The sequence below is a fragment of the Marmota flaviventris genome, chromosome 3 (genome assembly GCF_047511675.1).
Source record: "Marmota flaviventris isolate mMarFla1 chromosome 3, mMarFla1.hap1, whole genome shotgun sequence".
Taxonomy (NCBI): domain Eukaryota; kingdom Metazoa; phylum Chordata; class Mammalia; order Rodentia; family Sciuridae; genus Marmota; species Marmota flaviventris.
Genome location: NC_092500.1, coordinates 134,494,673 through 134,509,678, shown reverse-complemented (window position 1 = coordinate 134,509,678; position 15,006 = coordinate 134,494,673). Strand labels below are relative to the sequence as shown.

The 15,006-nt window shown below is 29.9% G+C and overlaps 1 pseudogene; it reads right to left on the bottom strand.

Annotated features, from left to right (window-relative positions):
- The window catches only part of LOC114107296 (tRNA methyltransferase 10 homolog A-like), a 31,347-nt pseudogene that overhangs the window by 483 nt on the left and 15,858 nt on the right, over window positions 1–15,006 (bottom strand).

Sequence of the window (15,006 nt, the reverse complement as noted above, 5' to 3'; positions counted from 1 at the left end):
TTTTTAACAAAACAAAACAAAAGAAGACAGAATCCCTCCCTGAGTTTTGTTTCTTTAAATCCAATGTGTTGTTACTCTTTGTCTACTAAGTCTAGAATTTTGTACATTAGGTAATTTTGAAAGCACTCAGCAATATAATCTTTACAGAATTAACAAAATGCCATTATCCTGTCATTTGTCATATCTGGATGGCCTTATATAGTATTTACTTGGCTATTGCATGTGACGTATTTGCTTTTAACAAAACATCTAATTTATTGCAAGATAAGATAGGATTAAGAGGGAAATATCGATGATGTGGAATCCATAGATCATTTCCTTAAAAATTCACATGCTACCCTTTACACCTAAATTTTATTAATAGTACATTTTTGTTTGCTCCATTCACTTTATACTTGACTTGGATTGCTAAAATTCAAACATCATCTAAATAAATACTAATATGATACATAATGCTGAGAATGGATTCACTTTCCATTGGGATATCATCTTCAGAGTTTTCACTTTATAAAATTGAAGGTTTAAGGAGATTATAAATTAAATAAAAAAAATTCTGACTGAACACTACAAAAGACAAATGTTAATAAACATGTTGAAAATGTTGTTTACTCTTTTAGATTCATATTTTAAGAAATTTAGTCACATTTATATTCAGTTGCAAACATTTAGTCACTTTTATTAAAATGTTAAGCTACCCTGACCTCAGAAATCTAGCTCCTTTCATTCTTCACTGTTTTTTTTTTTTGTAAATTAGCTTCTAATAAATAATTCCAGAATAATGTAGATTTGTTTATCATAATACTCCTTAACTCAAATTCTTGCAACCTACAGAATCCAAGAAGGTAAATCTATATTAAATATTTCCTATTATGGGAAGATGACTTAATTACTGTAAGGTAAGTTCTTCATTTTCACACATCAATCAGTCTGTTCACCCCTATGCACACTATTAACAAATATGCTCAAGTTTCATTTTGGGGGTTCTTGACTGTTTCCATATGAAGGAGCAAAATGGGAGACTGGAATTTATCAAAGTAATTTGGTTGTGAGAAAATCGGGTAACAAAATCATCAAAGTGAACTATTTGGTCAGAATTATCTTGTCTGGATAGTCATCATTTCTAGTAATTGAAAAAATTCAATTTCACTGAATGCATTCTTTACTCAAAGAAGGGTCTGGAATTCAGCTATTTAAATGTTATTGTTTTTAAATAGAAATTTATCTGCATTTGAGGGTTATTATATAAGTCTTTAAATCAATATTGAAATAAGACTTACGACATACAATTGCTTAAAAATTTACAACAGTTTTTGTTGAAACATTAGAATTTTGTATGACAAATTCACACAATTAAGTCTTTGGAAAATACTCAAATTATAACACAAGAAATTTTGAGAAATTATGGGTGCTAATTACTATATTATGTCAAGCAAAACATTTTTCTTTAATTTGAGACATATTTGAGCTTTAGTCATCTAAATTAAAGTAATTAAGAAGTTTCTTAGTCAAAGGGGTACAATTCTATTGATGAATAATTGGCCCTATTTCTAAAATCTTCTACTAATAGTTGAGCTGACATAAGCAATCTGAGAATATCTGCAGGATTCTGTTTACTTGACTTATCAACAAAAACATTAAATGTCTTCTGAGGTTTCTTCCAGCTCTAAAATGTTCTAGTTATCAGAAAAAAATATTATAAAAGGTACATGGGAACACTGAAAATTTAAATTACATATCATAAGTGATGAGAAGTTGGCAAGTATGATCAGAAGAAGGGAGATAGAAACCAACTCCAGGGGAAAGACTGTCAGATTTTCAATTCAAAATTATAATAAAAATACAGACAGAATTCAAAAGTATAGACCCATTTGAGAGATTTAGATTATGTCCAGATGATATAAAAATATCTGTTCAGTTTAAGAGAAAAAAGTGTGATACAGAGTACTTTCTACACATCATTAATTGGTTGGAATTACATGACTGTTTTACATTCCTCAGGATCTAAGATGCAGTCCGAGTTCAGGCTTCTGTTAAAAATCTTAGATGATTGACCCTAGTAGTACTTCATTTCCTAATGCAAAAGACTTGTTTCTTCCTTGACACATTAGGTCCCTGAATTACAGACTACCCAAACAGATTCATTATCTATTAACTTTTTTTTACGTTAGAGCATATGTACCTAAAATTCAGTTTACTTGGATGATGCAAATTTCATCTTCTCTAAATCACACTCAGAAAAGTAAATCCTTTAAAGTATACTACATGAACCCTACTCAGCTGTAATAGTTTAGCTTAGAAAGGAAAAAAAGAAGAAATAAAGGGGTTTGGGAGTATTCTTGGCCTTTAAATTATTTGCCAGAAATGGATAAACTGAGATGTATTTGAGTTCAGTTTTGGCAGGTCAAAAAGACAAAAAGAAGACATATTATTCTTTTTTTTTTTTTTCCTTTCCGGATATTTCAATAAAACACTTCAAAAAATAACGGCACTTCTAAATTTCCTGATTATTTTAATCTAATTTCTACACTGTACTTTTTGGTTCTATTTTTTTTCATATTTTATTATGCACCATAAATTTCATAATCTGCTATATAATTATTTATCTAAGAATTTTAGACAATTACATACTTCAAATTTTAATGTTAACTTGGAAATCTTTATTTACACTATCTCAAATTTCTGAAAATAAAGTCAGGAATTTCAATTCTGGTTTTAGCCCTAGCTGATCATGTAAACTTCCTTAAGAAATATATTTAATTCTCTTGCCAGTTTACTTATCTGTGAGAGAGATATTTTAAATGAGGTGTTTTCCTTGGTCACTTTTATTTCTGAATTTTAATGGTTCATTTTAGAAACGACTCAGCCAATCTTCAGCCTGATTTAAACTAACATTTGTGATCATCATATATTCGTTAAAGAGATGCTAATAAATATTGAAATACAAATCTTTTCAGCTCCCAACCTTTTCATCCTGTGCTCCATTTTTCGCTCTTACTATTTGTACATTGAGGTCACTTTGAGAAAATCATCTTTGATTGACTATCTTCAAGAATACAGTTCATATTAAAAAGGATAAGTGTGTATTTGGGTCTCATTCAAAATAACTCTTTAGGAAGTTAATAGAACTATTTACCAATGTAAGCATTCTGTCAACTGTTTTGTTTTTATCTCCATCATGCTAAAAGGAATTGGTTTTTCGAAGAAAAGATCTTTTTATCACTAAAGTCGATTGCTGAGCTTTTTATAATGTGTTATGTCATTCAAAATTTCTACATACTCTACTACTCTAATGGTTCAATTGGACAGTGCCTCGTAGAAAAATAAAACTCCTAATGAATTATGCCATTGCCAACATGCTATCTCTGTATGAGGCAGTAATAATCTGGAGCGTTTCTAATGCATATGAACATTATATTTTTATATCAGATAATATCAATATCATAATATTAAAGTATTAAAATAGTTGAAGGTATTTAATGATCAAATTCTCTCTACAACTATCAAAGCCAAACTCATTTAAGTTTCATATGACTGAGATCTTGTCACCTTCTTCTTCAGTAGCTATGATCTAATTATAATTGCTCACATGATCATATTTAAATGGAGAAATTATTTCCTTTATGTACTAGTGCATATTATAATAATGAAAATTTCAAAATATCATTATCAAAAAGTAAGATAATACTGTATTTTTATTCCTTTAACACAATCATGTATTAAGGAATGACTTCATAAACACTGTTGTTTTGTTTCAAACTACAGCCCATTAATTGTTTAAATGTCAAGACCAAAGACTGGGATTTCTACAATATTTAATTCTATAACACTGATGCTTCTACTAATTGATTAAAATAATGGAGGGACTAATAATTATAACACGAGGTAGTACACATCCTCCTGGGGGATTCTGAGCAGTAGCCATTAGTTAATGCTTTTGTTGTAGAATAAAATCTCTGTTAGTGTGATCCACTTATCTTCTATACAAGCATAATAGGTTCCTTGGTCTTCATAAAACCAGTATTTAAAGACCATATGCCAAAATGGGCTCAGGATGGATTAACTCAGCTGAGTTTAAACCTTCATTGCTTGCTAAAAATCTTTGCTAAATATCATTAATTTGAAATACTTCTAGAACCAGAGGGCTATTTTTTAAGTGTTAATTGATGTGACTCCACTCTTTGAGAAAGTCAATGAAAAACAGGAAAAGAAATGAGATATAATGAACTGTGATTCTTTTTGTTTTTCTAGTCTGAATATCTCTTTCATTTGAATATTTATAAATAAAAATCAAACAGGGTTAAAGATGTGCAAGGATATTCATTTACAATGGAGATATGTAATTTGGAGTTTGTTTCCTTATTTATACAATTCTTTAAATCAGGTCCACTATTCATTTATTTTGTTTTGTAACTTTCATGTAAATGTTTTCTTGTATATAGAGATATATTAAAAAAATGGAACTATTTTCTTACACATACTATGCAATATGTTTGTAAAATTGCAATATTACCAAAATTACAAAAGCTGTGCTTTTGTACTCTATCTTGCTTTATGTAAAATCAATCTTTTTCTATTTAAATGGACTGTCTGTCCTATAAACTGTAGATAACATATCTATTCAAAAATCAGTCTATTGTATCTTTTGTTTAGTTTGGGGTGGGTTGGGGTATATTTCTTTTGGGAGAAAATGCAGCAAAATTTTGGCAGTTGGAAACTATTTTTCCTCAGAAATGAGACTTTTAAAGCATGCAATGAGCTCATATCATTTAAAAATCTCTCCTGTAATTCTTGTATTTTGTCCTAATTTTGGTGCTACTGTGTAACCATGATTAAATGTGATAGTTAAAACAAACAGAATCAAAATTCATATGCTATCATTTCATTTATTTGGAGAAAAAAATGCTCAAAGAGGAGGGGTATGAGTATCAGCAGTGAATAGAGACATTTTCCAAATATGTGTTATTTAAATACCAATTCTATTCAGATGTGATTTTATAAAATTGAGTTTAATATATATTTATATTTGATAAAGTTGCTTCTCAAGAAAAACTGAATATTTTGTTCTTCGTAAATATATGAACAACAAAACTAAAGGATTTAAATTGATACAACAGTAATTGCTCTATTTTCCTAAATGATTTCTTAGTAGTTTGTCCATTCTGGAATTGCTACAATTTGACTTTGGGGATAACACCAGAAAAATTGTTATGTGTGCAAACAAATATCTGTACACATACTCATAACAAATCACACAAATAAATACACATGCCACAGAAACACATATTAATCAGGACTCACATATTTGATGTTGTATGTCTTTATTTCCTTTTTGCATTCAATATATCAAGAACCAACATGGTTTAATGCAATGATATGAACTTATTTTTAGCCATATATCTACTCTAATGATGTACATGCTTTCAGAATGACATTGTTCCTCATTGGTTCCAAAAAAACCCCAACAGTATCCGTTGGAAATTTCTTTTTTTAAAAAATAAAAGTAGCTTGGCATGGTAGCCCATGCCTATAGCCCCAGTGAATGTAAAGGCAGAAGGCTGAGAAAGGAAGATCTCAAGTTGTAGACTAGCCTCAGCCACTTAGCAAAGTCCTAAGTAACTTAGTGAGATTCTGTTTCAAATTAAATAAATAAATGGTGTTGGCGATGTGGTTCAGTGGTTAAGCGCCCCTAGGCTCCATCCTAGTACCAAAAAAAATAAAAAGTATTTATTTTTTCCCTTTACAATTGAATTATCTGTATATAGTTGTCCAGACATTTGCAATCAAAGCAAAACCATTTATTTACACTTTTTACCAAACCTTTTAAATAGTAATTTGAAATAGAACACAATTGAGTGCTTTATTTTGGAGATCATGTATATTCTATGACTGTACTTAACTTCCAAGAAAGGATTGAAATGTTCTAATAAATATTCAACCAAATATTTACATATTCTTTCCAGCAGATTTGCAGGCCCTTTGCTAATAACCACTCTTAAGTGAGTGAGTGAAGAAAAAAGTTTTCTCTATATTCACACTCAGCACTTCAGCAGCCATGTCTATGTTTTTGGTTTTTGGTTTATGTTTTGGGGGGTTTTGCAGGAGGGTTGTTTTGTTTTTCACACTGTCAAATTCTCTATTACCAAATGAGTATCCTACAATTCAATTCAATTCTGGTACTACTATGGCGTCAGTATAGACTCCACCACAGGATAAGGACTTAGTCCCAAAATATTGAGTGTGTGTGGTGGGCGGGGTTGTCTCACTTCAGACCACAGGGTACCTACAGTTTTATCTGAATAGGCTACAAAGCAGAGGTTCCCATGACTCTCTCCTTATGTTCCAAAATGTGCGACGGTGACCCACAGAACCCACAAGAATAGTTTACTTACTATTTCTCATTTATTATGAAGGATTTCTTAAAGGATACAAATGAATAGCCAGATGAAGAGACACAGAAAGCAAGGTTTGGAAGAGTCCAGAATGCCTGAAGTGGATGGGTCACATTTGCAGCACCTGATCAATAATTTGCAACCTGTCTGAAACTTACACTTAGGAGATTTTTATGGAAACTTCATCACTGGGCATAATCACTTATTATCTTCATTCCCTACTTTGTTCTCTCCAGAAAATGAGATGTGGGGATGAAGTTTTCAAAATTCTTATTATTGATTTGTCTTGGTGACCAGGCCCCATCCAGGAACCCCTCAAGAGTCACCTCAGACCAAAAGACGCTCCCAGTCTCAGGAAATTACAAAGGTCTACAAAGTTCTACATGGGGAATCAGGTCAAAGACTAAATATTAGAACCGACAGTTTCTCCTAGTACCCTTTTTATGATGGCTTTAGGAGCTCTGTGTTTGGATATGAAAACAGAAAATTATACACATTATTTTACTATTTCACACAGGAATATTAGAAAATGGAGATTGGGGATGGTATTAAGACTGATAATTATGATGCAATATAGTATTAGTTTTTTTTTTTTTCAGAACATTGGCATATCAGTAATAGAACCGCTACAGAAATTAGCACCTTAAATCTCCCCACAGCTTCTTCTAACTACCAGGCAAAAGCTAACTCTCTTTTTGGAACAAATTACAAATTTTAAAGGAAAAATACTTTCTGACATTTTTCTTTTCAAGAAAAAAAATATTACCCTCCATGAGAGCACATTTTGTGGTTTGAACAAAACTTTCTATTATATTATGAAATAGCAATTTTTTAAAAATTAAATATATCTAATTAATTAAGAAATTATCCTAACTCAAGAAAGGAATCCTTTGAAATTTTTTAAAATGTAATTCAAACTCTTATTTTTCATCTTTCAAAGAAATATTATTGTAACTAAAAGGAGAAAGTTTATGTCAGAACAGAAAGAGTTAATTACAGTTTACAAATATATACTAAACTTTTTCTTAGAACATGCCTAAGACACTCATATTCTTCAGTGGTGGATATCAACTGTCATGATAAAATGAAGAGATTAATTAGCTTGATAAACAAATAACACCTAGTATATCCTACAAGCCATAATTAAATATTTGATCAACTGTAATATAAGTTTTCTGTGAGCCAAGTTTACAAGATACATACTATCGGTGACATCATTCCCACATTTGATCACATCTTCATCACATGTAAATATTCCATTATGTTAAATCAATAATCCATGTTATGTTATGTTGCTTAGGTATTTGTTCATGGATACATAAAACATAATCCCTTAATTTTATTAAAAATCTAATAAAATTAAGATAACTTTTATTAAATGACTAAATTTTATTACATGTTGCTTTTATCTAATAGCTGTTAACAGTTATAGAAGATGTTACAGATTACTTAGAGTGCTGCAAAGCATGAGAATCTCACTGATTCATAATTATGAATCATTAAAATATGCATAAAACTAACAAATATGTAAATGTTGAACATAAATGGATCCATTTGTGATCTAGCCATTCATTTTTCAATTATATACATTCTCTTTATGCAATATTATAAGTGTCATATATCTGTATCTGTACATGAGTTCTGCTCATGAAGGCGAATATCAACTTGTAAAGTATAGATGAAAGGTCTTGGTAAAACAGCACCATTTAAATTTTAAAACCATCACAAGCTCAGCAGTTTCCTGCTGTTACAACTTCTGAGGAAATTCAAAATTAATTGGCCAACACAATTAAAAGGTTTGATGCCTAAAATCTCAGTTTGTCTAGAGGTTATGGCAAGAGAACTGCAAATTTTAGGCCATCCTGGGCAATTTAGAGAGACTTGGTCTCAAAATGAAAACAGAAAGGGATGGAGGAGTACCTCAGGAGAAGAGAGCTTGCATAGTATGTACTAAGACCTGGGTTCAATCTCCAGTACTGAAAAAATAAATAAATAACCAACAAGCGAAAAAACCTTTGGGACATCATTGGAAAAGTTACTTTTTTTCCTTTCAAAACCAATTAAGGAACCCTAGACCTGATGAAAGACATAAACAAAATTTCAGAAAAATGTAGTCATTTGTTTCATTGGATAAACCTAATCATCAAACTGTGTTTTACAGATCATGTTGAATGTATGGATGACATAGCAGCATTGTGTTATGGTTTAAATGTATGCCATGTAATATGAAGTGAGTATTTAAAAGCAGGCTGAAAATTCTGAAAAAATAAATTTAATAAGTCATAGTTTCAAAACAAAGGCATAATAGAAAAAAATCATAAATAATAATTGAAAATTCAAGGTAAAATATCAAAACAATATATATATATATATATATATATATATATATATATATATATATATACATATATATATATATATATATATATATATATACATATATATAAATTTTCCTTTTACATTTCATCTTTCAAAGTCTGTAAATTATTTGTTTTTACTGTGATCCATTATCTACCTTGAATAACAAAAGTCCTATAAGTAAAATAAATGATTTTTTAAGGCACATTAGTATTTACTCTGTATGTATGTGTGGTGCTGGGGATTATACCTAGGACCATAGGCATGCTAGGTAAGCCCTCTACCACTGAGCTACATCCACAGATATGAAAAGGACATTAGTAAACAAAAAATCAAAACATCAAATTCTATTTCCTGTGCAGCTTTGGATGTCACTTAACGACTTTTATACACATAAACTAAAGTGCGAAAATTAGAAAATCTGTAATTGCACATGAATTTTAATTTGCATACTCTGACCAATTGGAAACAGCTATGAAAGTGAAACACTGCATCAAAAAATAATTTCAGACTAAATTCAATCTCTATTGAAAGAGTGGTATTCTGCATTAGTATGTGTTGTCAATTGGGAAAATAGAGTCATGGAAGCACAGAGTAAGAAAATATCAGACTTAGATTTCAAACATGCAAAAAATTGTTACACCTGGAGAAATACAAATTCAAATGTCTACTATATTTTTTAATCAACTGATGGATTCTAAGCCATAACCTGATGCCATCATTTCAATCACTTTGAAAAGATATACTGTCTTGTGACTTTAGACAAATTCTTCCTTAACACAGGCCATGATTCCTGTGGAATTCATGTCTTAGTTGCATGGGAAAACTGTACTCATTCATGTCATGTGACTGTCATTCATCACCCAGTATCTATACTTTTTTTTTTTTTTTTTTACTATGGAATGTTCTTCTCCATCCTCCTCTAAAAAAAAAATCTCAGAATGATACTATAATGATAAGAAATATGATCCTTGACAGGCTAAAAGTAAATAAACTTAATTAATAGTATGAGCACATTCTACCAGAAAACTGTATTTCCTTTGGATTCAGCCCTTTATAAAATGTTTCAGACCTTTGGTGTGACTCATGTCATGCCAAATGATGTATTTTTGATTTTGTTTTTCCTCTTGATACAGGACTGTTAAAATTAGCTGCAAAACTTACTGGAGTTTTGTCACAAAATATATGCTAAACCAACAGATTTTTGTCTCTCTGAGATAAATCTGCTGATTCCATATCATTTTGGAATCTTTTTACTTGTAGTCTTAACATGAATTTGTAAGACTCTCCCCATGATTTGACATAATTCTTTCCTTCCTACAATTCTGTAATGATTTAATAATAAATTATTAGTATCTTGAATTGTTGTGAAGGCATTTAAAATTAATCAAACACACTAAATTATACACTTGGGTGTGCCACTAAGGGATGGTGGAATTACATATGTGAAATAGAAGGCTAAATAAATTATGCTTTTAAAATTGAATATCTTAAAGTTTTGTACTAAAAGGCTGCCCCCAGCATATAATCTGATAAATCATTGTGGTTATCCGTATTGATATGCCTAAAAACTATAGTATTTAAAGCCTTCAATATTCAACAAGTTATATACTGCAGTTTGAAACAGATAATTTTCCAGCTCAAAACTGCAGATATGACCTAAAGAATGAATGGGACAGTTAATTTTCTTGAATTCAGGTTGTTATTATGTTCATGGTTACCTTAACATAGTTACCTGGGAAATACATGTTAAAAGAATACTTCCCAGAACAATTAAAATAGAGGAAAACAATTGAAATAGAGAACCAGTTGCTAATATTAGCAACTTAGAAGTCACTACCATTTGTGTTATCATAACTCTGGTGTCAAGATGAATCAGTTCCATTTGGAGCTATACTTGCTGTCAGTAGTGACACTAAAAATAGACTGTCATCCTCTGCATTGCTAGACTGACCTGTTAAACTGCATCACACTAGTTAAAGAAAATTGACCTGCCATACTTTCCTCCTTCTCTTATAGGGTACAATGAAATAATTTTTTTAATAGTGATTCACAAAAGTCACCTCTCCAAATTTAGATCCTGAACACTCACTAAAAGACATGTATCAAATTAAAGATGAAGAAATGAAAATGAAACTTATTCTGCTTCAACTTTCTATTTCTCTGTTTTCATTTTGTTCTAATTATAAAAAAATTTTAATCCACGTTTGCAAATGTTTATGTATGACTGTGCTCTACTTTTCATAGTCCTCAACACTGAAAGAAGATTGGTCTAGCTGGGTCAATATGATATGTAATACATGAAGAAACTATATGCAAGAAAAATTGAAACAATATTTGACTATGAGAGCTATATTTTTAAAGTACATAGTTCTTTTTAAAATAATTTATTTATATATTTTAAAATTAAACTTCTCTTCTAAAAATGTCAAGAAAATTGACATTTTACCTCAAAGTTTGTTAGGTTGTTCTGCTACAGTGGGGAAATATAGTTAACAAACATGTGTAAAAGCAAAAACTTTATTTGAAAGATAAGGAAATGATTTTGTAGCACAATGACTCTAAGTTTTATAATTATGTACAATTGGATAGTCAAGATAAATTTAAAATGTCTACTGACTGCAGAACAGTGACCATTCATAAAATGTAATCAGAGTTCAAACGGTGAATGATCTATACAGACTAGACCAAACTTTGAAAATTAAAGGGAAATGGATAACCAAAAAATAGTCCAAGACTGGGGGTCAACTATTCTCAATGAAGTGCATGATTTGCTTTAAATGCAAAGCTTTTACTTTCAAATATATCCCTTATATAAAATAAAAGGCAGATGATGTTCTTCAAATTATTCAATTTCTGCAGACCTATCTTCTTAATAAATAGTTCTTAATTAGTCTTTCTTATTATGACCCCAGTAAAGACATATCATCTCAAATATCAACCAACAGAAGAGAAAGAACCTGGCTCAAGATATTAACTTTTTAAAAAGTTGATATTTTTCTGAATTTTTGTTCTGGAAATGCACTTAAGCTAATAATAATGTGTCACTTGAAAGTTTTCATTAAATACTCTGTGCCTTTCTCCAAAATCATATATCAAGTAGATTAAGATATAATCTCAATTATATCAATCAAATCAAATTGAATGGTCTCAAAATAAAATACATAAATTTTTGATTTGCAAATGAATAATTTCAAGAAAATAAGTCTGCTTCCTAAAATAAAAGATTGGATTCCCTAAGAATAAAATAATCATAGGGATAAATTTTAAGTAGAATTTTCTTAGTATAAGCTGATGTAGAAACAATTCAATTTGTTGAATCTTATTTTAATTCTACATTAATGAAGAGCTGCTCCACTTTTATCTAAAAACTTGGCCATTTAAATGAAATCAAATAAAATGTTATTTGAAAAACATGACTTTGTGTTTAAAACTTGAAACAAATGGAAAAATCTGTAGAATCTGATTATCCTCATCCAAACTCTACATAGTTCCTATGGGAAATTTAAAAGTAGCATGTAACCCCTTCCAAAGAATAATTATATTTGTTCTTTTTACATGATAAGTCTGAAAAAAACTATGATCTAATTTAAGAACATTCTGTAACCTTACCATACTTTTGCTTGGTTGTTTTTTGTTTTCTACTTCTTGCTTTAAAATCTTGCATGTTTTTAAAAGCAATTTTCATATTTAATATTTTTACATGTTAGAGTATACTTCATGTTTTTAAGAGATTGAAATTTTACATTAAATACAAGTTTAATAGTTGCCATATATTTTGGGCAACAAGAAAAATATTTTAACAACATAATTTCACTTATGAAGCAATATAATTTATATCAGTTTTGCTAATGTCACCACATAATTTTAAGATGCAAAAATATGCTTTTCTAAAATATCATATTGTATACTTTAATTTAAAATATAACTTTAGTTATTTTTATAACTATTTACATTCCAATACATTTTATATATGGTTTATTATGTCCCTTTAGAAACATGTTTATATTGAGATTATTAATTATATATGAGATTATTAATTTATATATTATCAAAATATTTAATGTATATTACATTTATTTTTAAGAAACATAAATAAAAATATTTATTAAAAATTACAGTCAGAAACAATATCTGTCTCAAATTAAATGAAAAGCTTTTATTATTTTAATAATGTTACTTGTTTTAGGAAAAAATACTCTTTTGCAAACAATGGCAAATAAATAATAAAGGATCAAAATAGGAAACAAAGTGAATGCTAGATTCAATTAGTCACTGACAATGTTATATTTTTTATTTATCCTTATTATGATAAGTTGATTTTTAGTTGTGTTTAGTTTTTATCATTGAGGATATTGTGCAAATATACTCTTTTCCTACAAATTTTTCTGTAAGAAGCAACATGCAGAGGAAGGTAATATTCATCTCTAAATAGATGGGGATATAAATTTCTTAGTGCAGACTCATCTTGCATTGTATAACAATTTCCAAATATACATTCCATTGAACACTATTTCCATGAATCACTAAATGTTTGTGGGAGAAAGTCATATGGACAAAAAGCAAAACAAAACTGAACAACAAAAACCATAGAAAATAATAAAAAGTTTCTTCAATTGTTAAATCCTTTATTATGGACTAAGTAACTCTAAGATGGAGATACATTTTGCAACAACTCCCAGTTATTTGACTAGAAGAAATGTTTTTACAATATATATGATGCAGTATTATATGTTGGGAAATGCTGTTTTAGGTTCTAAAGGAAGGTATTATACTGTTGAGATTTTTATTACACTTTATTGTGCAAAGAGGGTTCTCAAGCCACTTATCCATAGCATACTTAGATAAATTAACAAAAACAAAAACCCATTAATTTACTCTATGAATTTTCTATTTGTTATATGTAGTCTATCATCATTTCAAATTACAATTTTCCTATCTTTGCTACCTTTGATTCTCATGGACAGTTCTCAACTTTCCCATAAATATTTGACAGAAATGTTATCTGTGACAAGTATATAGAATTATACGCTACACAGAAATTACTTCAGCTCTGGATCATTTTCTGTTTTACAAGAGTTCAGAGGGCATCGGGGCTCAAGATACAGAGATGAAGAATCTGGAAACATAATTTAACAATATATAGAACCAAGAGTGGTATAATTCCATAGTAGATAGCCCCTACTTTCAGAGACCTCCAGTAGATGCCTCAATACACAAACAGGGCTAAATGCTATATATGCTATACTTTTTTCTGTACCTACATACCTATTAATCCAGTGACCTAAGAGCGAGCTAAGGCACATTTTCAACATATGTGAATATGTTAGTATATATGTTCATAGGAAAATAAGGCAACTTATATGAGAAAAAGTTAAATACCTGTGTTATAATATGTACCCCAAATTAGAACCATATCATGGATTGATTTAAAGTTAAATACATTCAAGTTCTTAAACATATGTTGGGCAGACATCACTTACTATTGCTACTGGAAATATTTCAATTGACAAAAATCAGACTGTGCATCTGATATTAAAAATATGTTTCCATGAGATTTAAAAATATGCAAACGTTTTTTATCTTTGTGGAAACTATCCATTGAATACATAATCTTTAGTGCAGCTAAGTTCACTTTCTAAGATATATAACAGTGTCTCTTTGGAGGAAAAATAACCTAAGTTTCTGGGGGAAAAGGCCTTCTTTTTTTGTAGGTACTAACGTTACCTTCTTTTAGAACTCTCATTCAGTCTTCTCCCCTGGTCTTTCTTGCCAAATGATGTCCTAATTTTTGTGGTGGATTCAGTGATAATTGAGTGTTTCGAAAATCACTACTTAAAATATCATTTAAGTTTCCATAATGATTGGTATTCAAGAAATGCATTTATTGAAAGTGAAAAGATGGTTTTGTCTTTTGCACTCACTTCTGCCCTGCTAACTGCTTCCACTGCATGGTTCACAGTTCTCCATCTTTGCAATTTCCCCTCCCTCATAGCTTACTGACCTTTATATCTGTATCACTGGATCCAAACACTAACACCCAGAAAAAACAACCCAGTATTTTGCTTCTCTTTTACTTTAATAAAATGTAGCTCTCATCAATAACATAAGTCAACCATACATTGGTCAAGTGTGAAAACAGCATGATTTCCGGTAATTATACACATTTAAGGCTGTTACCCACATAAGTCATATACAGAACCTTATTGATTTAACCACACCCTACATAGCATCTCCTTAACCCCATAAATCCACACCA